The sequence below is a fragment of the Drosophila albomicans genome, chromosome 2R, assembly GCF_009650485.2.
Source record: "Drosophila albomicans strain 15112-1751.03 chromosome 2R, ASM965048v2, whole genome shotgun sequence".
Taxonomy (NCBI): domain Eukaryota; kingdom Metazoa; phylum Arthropoda; class Insecta; order Diptera; family Drosophilidae; genus Drosophila; species Drosophila albomicans.
Genome location: NC_047631.2, coordinates 35101197 through 35108950, shown reverse-complemented (window position 1 = coordinate 35108950; position 7754 = coordinate 35101197). Strand labels below are relative to the sequence as shown.

Here is a 7754-nt window from a genome sequence, read left to right as displayed (position 1 = left end):
TAAGAGACAATGTGTGACAATACATCAAGTGCACTTCCTTTTTTGGGGTACAAATTTGCGATATAATGGCGTGCATAAATCATTTTTTCGTTTCAATTGCTTGAACATATTTCAAATTGCGGAGTGTACAAGTGCTAGTACATTTGCTTGAGGGCGTGGCCAATGACTACAAAAAGAAGAAAATATACGAAATTTGGTTTGCAGCAGGCGAAATGCATTTGCCGGGGCCGCAACTTGGCCGTGGGCCAGTTGAAAGTAATGAAAAAATGCGTTGCCAAATAGCATATATCCACTACAGACAACTATGTGACCAAGGCAAAAAACTGACTTTTGCCCACTTATGCAAGCAAGAACGCGGCAAATAAAAACCAAACAGGCAGCTCCAAGGCGGCACCACAAAACGGAAACGGAAATCGGAAGCTGCAACTGTGCGCGCAATCGTCCAAAGTAGCACAGCAGCAACAGAAATAGGCGGCACCAAAGGACGAAAGGACAACTGCAGGCAAGCCGAGAACAGCGATAAAAGTGTTGCAATTTATGAGCCGGCTTGCCGGCGCCCAAGCAAAGTCAGCACCTAACGAAGGCAGCTTAAGTTTCTAGCTAATTGATTTTGTGATTTTATCTTTTAATGACTATTTCGCAAAGTGCAGATCCAAAAGGATGCAGCCTTGACTCTACATACAAACATTCTTATATATACGAAAATATAAGGAGCATTTTATATAAGACGAGAATACATCGTTTTTGTTGCATTTCAAAATCCGAAATGTATTAAAAAATTGTTTAAAAGAATTACAGCTTTTGCCTATGCTGTTGACTGTAGAGCTCTATAAAAGTATATGATAAGTATTTTCAAATTAAAGTCATACATAATGAGCATATCAGGTAGCTACGTTGTGCGCACATCAATTACTTCTGAGGATATATACATATCAAATCTATGCTCGGAAAGGACAATTGCTTCGTTAGCATTTAAAACCCACTTATTTCTGGCAGGAAAATATGTCGAACAATTGGCATTGCATGCTGTGAATATTTGATGCCTTTAACTTTCGCTTGTATAGTAAAATCATTTTTTATGTAACAGCATTTGCTGATTTTTGCAAATGTAATTTTGCACAAAATTTACATATGTATGTAGCTGGCAAATTGAGCACCAGAGTTATACCACCTGCTGACAAATCATTCATTAGTGTCGCGAATAGATGAGATTGTGTCCGGATTTCTGAATCCATTTCAACGTGAGATTTAGTGTTCATGCGAGCTTAACAATGGTACTTCGTTAATGCAGCAACCAACAAAAAGCAATCAAAATTAAATGAATATACATACATATTTATTCATCAAATTCAATTTAAATTTATAAAACAGATGTATGCAAATATGAGTTTTTGACATATAAGATTCATTATCATTTTATTGTATTAGATATACATTTATTTTTGTGCAAGGCTGGTGACTGGGGAAAAATTCATTAAATACTTTGACAAAAAATATTTGGGCAATTTAAAAATTTGACACCGCAGCAAAGCTAAACTTACTAATTATCTAATACAACCAAACTCTTTTACATTGCACGATATGAACAATAATATTGCAGATTTGTTGTCATATGAATAAATGAATAAGTAAAATACTCACAGTTGCAACATATTCCTAAACCAGAAAGTGCAGTGGGGTTTCTGCCCCAATGCCGTGTCGTGCATTTTTTATTTTGAGTACTGGTAATAGGTTTTCTATTTACAAATGTAATTTGCATTTAATTTCATTTTATGCAAAATTCCAATAATAACAAATATTGTAATAAATACACAAATGCAAATTGGTCATTTCATTAAAAAGTAATAAAAACGAATTTAATAAACAAATGATGCAAAAAACAATTACAAATTTGACAATATAAAGTACTCGACTTTCAAATACCTATTTTATACAAATCAAAATCAAAATTAAACATATGTATGTAAAAGTGAAAGCCAAGATAATGAATATATATGATTCAGATAGATTCATTAACTTTAATGGTCCTCTTTTTAAATACCGATAGCGGTAGCATAACAAGAAAATGTAATGGATGTGGAATCACGTAGGCTCGACTCGGCATTCGACGCAAACTCTATGATAGAATACCTAATTGTAGCACAAACGCCCCCAAAAACATACACAACAGAACAAAAGCTCATTACGCATACGCCGTGTTGTGTGACGGTGAAGCAAACATAGTACTACCAACGACAATAGACAATAGCAGTGTTGGCAGTAGTGAGCTACATTATTAACGTTTAAACCGCATTTGAACGCTTGAATTAAGTATTCCACAAAAGTAACAGGAGCTGCAGTTCATCGAGGCACATTCCAAGGACTCTCACCAAAGAGTCAGACCACGTTCAACTCGGACACATTTTTGCACACCATGCACGTCATGGCCTGGCAATGTTTGTTACACGAGCCGATGGAAAATGTAACTAGCTTTTCGATTGAGATTTCACATTGCTGTTGTTTCAGTCTATGTTCAGAGGAGGACTACAGAAATGACTCTAGAAACATTTAGTCAGTTCAAGTTTCAACGCGCATCGCAGTCATTGAATTGTAAAGATTTTTAAATTAAATTGCGAATATTATTTCATTTGCGCCCGTTTCCGGTCTCTATAAGTAAAACGTATATCGCGACTCGGCAACAAAAGCTAAGATACACAGAAGTCTCCTTCTACTTACTATACACAATAGATTCCGGTCTCAAGGCCAATAAGGACAGTTAGATAACAGTTACAGTCGACTGTGTTCGACTATGAGATACCCAAACAACCAATTCAACCAGTATGTTGTTGTTGTATTAAACGTTAAAAAAGTCGCCAAAATCAGTAATTGTAAAAATTAATCTAGTCATATATGCATTTAAATGCCACTGTTAATTAAATAACTATCAAGTATAATTTACAATTAACCATACTAGTTTAAAAGCAATTGCTAAAAAAAAATATGACTTTCATTGCTTAAAATTGTCTTTCTGAAACTCTGGAAATTATTTTGATTTTAGATACCCTAAATAAATTACTTACTTTTTACCTATTTATTTTCTTTTCAATATTATTATTTTCTCTTCATTGATATATGAAAAATGTTAAAGTTTGCTTGAGCTATTTTCATGCATTGTTGTTTGGGTTGCTTTTGCTTTTACTCTATTTTCACAATTTTATTTACGCATTTTATTCAATTATAGTATATCAAGCCAAAGGCAATTGTGGTTCAAGAACAAATTGTGTAATAGAGCAAAGTCAAATTGAATTTACTAAGAATGTAAAAAGCTAAATGTTGTTCGGTAGAGAATAATAAAGAAAGTTTATTGAAAAACGCAATCATCTCAAATTAAAACTGATTTGAACTTACTATTAAAAGCAATAATAGAATACTTGCTTAAAAGTAATTGCTTTACAATATTCAGTTTAGCTACAAATCCGATACAACTATATTTTATTTATGTGTTTCTGTGAAATATGTCTTACTTATTGTGATATCATATTTTCTTTTAAAACATTTGAAAATAGTACCATGTGTAAATAATAATAATATAGCGGCCTTTGATTAAATCATTAAAAGGTGAAAACAACACTTCTTCAAAGAGTTCGAATTACAAAAAAAAAACTCATCAATTTTAAATAGAGAAATGTAGGTTGTGAAAAAGCAAAACAAAAATGTAATTTTTTTACTACACTACAAAAAAGCCGTGTACCAAACAAAAGTAAAAATATTGCGAAATTGTGGAAAAGAATAACTAAAAGTCGAAAGGCTGATTATTATCATACAAAAATTTGGCTTCATTTTGTACAGCAAACAAATACAAAAAGATAAAACGACATTCAACTGTAAGTTCTTATATAAAATTGTTGATTGTGACTGAGGACTTAATATTAGACCTCTAAAAGAATAATCAACCGGGATACCTCTTCGCTAGGCAAACTATTTTCTAAAATCAAACGAAAACTAGAAGCCACAATTTGTAGACATCGTGCCAATCAACGTGCAATTAAAGTTAATGTTAAATCAAAATCGGGATATCCTGAATTAAAGTTCGTAGCGGTCGAAACTGCGGGTCACAACGTGCTAGTAATTAATTAAATATGCACAACAATAACAACAAAATTGTTACTATAACAGCCGAAAACCCTAACAAATATTTTTCTAACGTTTTAAAAAGAGTGCCAGCAACTTAGTTAATTAACTATGCACTACAACAACAAAAATAACAAAAACACAATTGTTATTATAACAGCCGAAAATCCCAGCAAATATTTTTCTAAAGTTTTAAAAATAGTGCCAACAACTTGGTTTATTTGCTAAACAGGTAATAAAATTTCGATTTTTAAAGTTCTTGAGCCTTGCACGAAAGGTAAGATACAAAACGTACGTGCAAATACTAAAGACCCCTAAAAATATTTTGTGGCTGCGTTATACTTTCTGAGCCTTGCATATCAGAAACGGGGATGGATAGGAGGCGTAGTTGTCGGCGGATGTGTGCACCATGACTTCACATATTGCCCAGGGCACCACTAAAATATTATTTCATGAAATTTGCTTAAGGATGCAGCAGCCAAAAGTTTGTTTATCCTTGAAAGTTTATTTTGCCCCGGAAATAAACCAAATTGCGCTAGTCTAACGTTGAGAGTGGTGCACAGGGACGGCATGTGTTGCATGTGGATGCAGAGGCAGGCAGAGGGAAATATGTAAGTGCCTGTTGGTGTTTATTGATATAAGTGCAACTGCTGCAAAGGCAACTAAAATGCATCATAATTCGTTGTGGTTGCGTTTAACGGATTTATGATCTTTAATGCAAATTCCCTTAAATATGGGCATCACATTATCGATGTTAAATAGCTTTAGTTGCTAAAATAAATATTAAATGCTGTAATTAAGCTGAATATTTGCTTAACAATTATACTTGTTGATGTAGCTACAGCTATACTGTAACACACCAGCAACAGCAACAACAACAACAACAACAGCATGGCCAAAAACAAGAGTAAATTGTCGGCCAGGAAGACAGCGATGGCAGCCATGATGATGATGGCCATTACAAAAACATTTAATTGTTGTTTTTGCCAAATGAATGGCAAACGGCCCGCAGCGACAACAGCACACAACACAAATTGCGGTGTGCTCATTACGACAATGGGGCCGGACTCGGCCGAGTCAGTTGCCCAGTCGGCCCATTAGAAGCCACTGGAAACCATAGCGTCGTGCATTTGCCTTCTTTCATGCTCGCCTGCACATCTTTGTTGCAACAACACAACTGCAGCTCACCTCCCTCCCCCGATGTGACAAAGCAGCCTTGTCAGTTAGTCAAGCAACCGACCTGCGGCTATGTGGCCCCAACGAGCAAACTGGAGCACTTCACTGCGTGTGCCGACTCTATATTTTTTCCACTAATTAAAATAAACCAAGTGGCAACGCTGAAACATGCTCCTCCTCCCGCACGTAGCGCCCAGTTTGCCTGCGTAGGCATCATCATCGTCAGCAGCTAGACAGGAAAGTCAGCCGTAAGCTGTATGTGAAAATGGCACAAGGTTGCCTGCAAGCCGCCTTCGGCAACCAAATTAAAATTGAGCAGCGGTTACGGAGCAACATTACGACCACAGACGGACTAAGGGTACACTGAGTCATAACTAACAAATTCCCTTAGTTTTCCCTTAGTTGACCCACGGCCATTTGAGAGAGGGTTGTATTAGCTTTGGCATTGGACTGGCATTGTGAATAGCACAATATCATCCCAAATATGTAACTACTTATAACTGCGCTAGGAACACAAACAAAAGTCTAAAAGTCTAATTAAAGCATCTTTCGGAGAGAATTGATTGAAATGCGCCACAATTTTAGTTGAGCACTTGGGATACACAACAGTGCACTTTTATTCAATTTGGCATCCAAAAAAACATTTTGCATAATCGTTTTAATAACAACTTTGTAATTGCTTATTCATGTACATCCAGTGAGAGAGCGAGATCGAAAACTCAGAGGCGAGGCAGCAGCCCAGCCCTTCAGCACGACAACGACCCATATACTCAGACTCAGACTCTCTCCACAAAGCCCACAGTTATGGAACAAACTTTTGCTTTTTAAATGTTCCTTTATTAGTTACTGTAATTGTTTTCTTGTTGTTGTAAACGTTGTTGTTGTCGTTGTTTTGGAGGGACTCACTGAGGGGTTAGCTTAGCCCAGGAAATGTCCTGCCAGTGGCCAAGGCGCCTTTAGCCACAACGGCTTTTTGTTCATCATCAAAGAAATCGAGACTTCAGCCTTGAGTCTTGAACCAGGCGCTGAAAGTTTCGCGAAATGCAACAATAGCAGCAGCCAGCAAGCAACAATAACACCAACAACATAATAATAACGACAACAACCGACAACAAAGTTGTAAAAGAAACGAAGCAGAAATTTCATAGTGTTTTCTTGTAAACACACCGGAAATGCTTCATTTTGCGTTGCCCACTGCGGAAATGTCTGCCGCCAGCAATAGGAACAAAACAACATACAAATGCATATAAATATATATGAAGTATATAACATACATACATATACTTTAGATATTTACATACATACATACATACATACAAATGTACATGCAGCAGAAAATTCCAGAAACTGCAACTGTAATTTGCGCCTTTGTTTTGCTGCCTGGCCACAAGTTTTCAACGTAAAACTTTTGCCCAAAACCAAACAAAACTAACCAGTGAGCAATAACAACAAGTATAGAAAAAGGCAAGTCCGTGTTTTATACATAGAACAGATACAACTCTACTTATTTATTTGCATATATATTTAAACAAGAAAATCTTGAATCAAAACTAAATTAAAGGAATGCTTTTGGCGACAAAATATTTGGTCGAAGAACTTAACTAAAACTTGAGCGACACATGGGGCGTATGGTAGTGTGCGTAGAAAGGGTACGAAAATAGCAAAGGCTTAGCATCTCAAATGTTTTGTTTGCTGCTCAAAATTCTTGTGCATGTGTGCTTTGAAAATTTTCGCAATCAACATTAGCATGTTTGTCGAAGCAAGAAATGCAATTTGTTACCACACAGACAGTTGGGCAAGAGTTCACCATAAGTTCAATTCGTCAGGAGAAACTTTATTAATTTAAAGTAAACGCTTGCAAATTTTCGTTGCCAAGAAGCCGCGGGCGTACACATCGCATTTGTAACATACACTGCAAATTCTCAGCAACAAATCTAAATCGGTTTAGCAATAAATCGAGCGCATGTTTATATATGTACATAGGTATGTATTAGAACCAAAACTTTTCGAATAGCTCACGTGTCGTATACGCAACCGAGCAACAGAGAATACGAGCATAGCGCTCTTAATTGCCGCTGACAAGAAACCGAGTGGCAAAACTATGGACCAATAGCAAAGAACAGCCAGTATAATTCTGCTATATATATTTGTACATACATACATATGTACATATCGATGAATTGGCACTTGGGATCAGGTGATGAGCGTTTGCCATGCCACTGACATGTGTAAGTAAGGTGATGAGCAAGCGGATGGGAATAGCGGCAACGTTATTGCATTGACAACTCGCCACATTTCGCCAATGGCACTAGAAAGAACATCAGAAGCAACAACAACAACAACAACAACAATAACAGCCGCAAAAAACAACAACAACGATAGCAATGGCAACAATAACATCAGCAGCAGCTCATTAGATTAATGACGCTGGTAATGGATTAGCGGGAACCACAGCTGGCAGTCGACTT

General features: G+C 36.4%; 1 protein-coding gene across 1 annotated transcript in view; it reads right to left on the bottom strand.

The window, feature by feature from the left end:
- Positions 1 to 7754, bottom strand: part of LOC117575108 (single-strand selective monofunctional uracil-DNA glycosylase) — a 99599-nt gene that overhangs the window by 29189 nt on the left and 62656 nt on the right. The gene's annotated exons all lie outside the window — the stretch shown is intronic.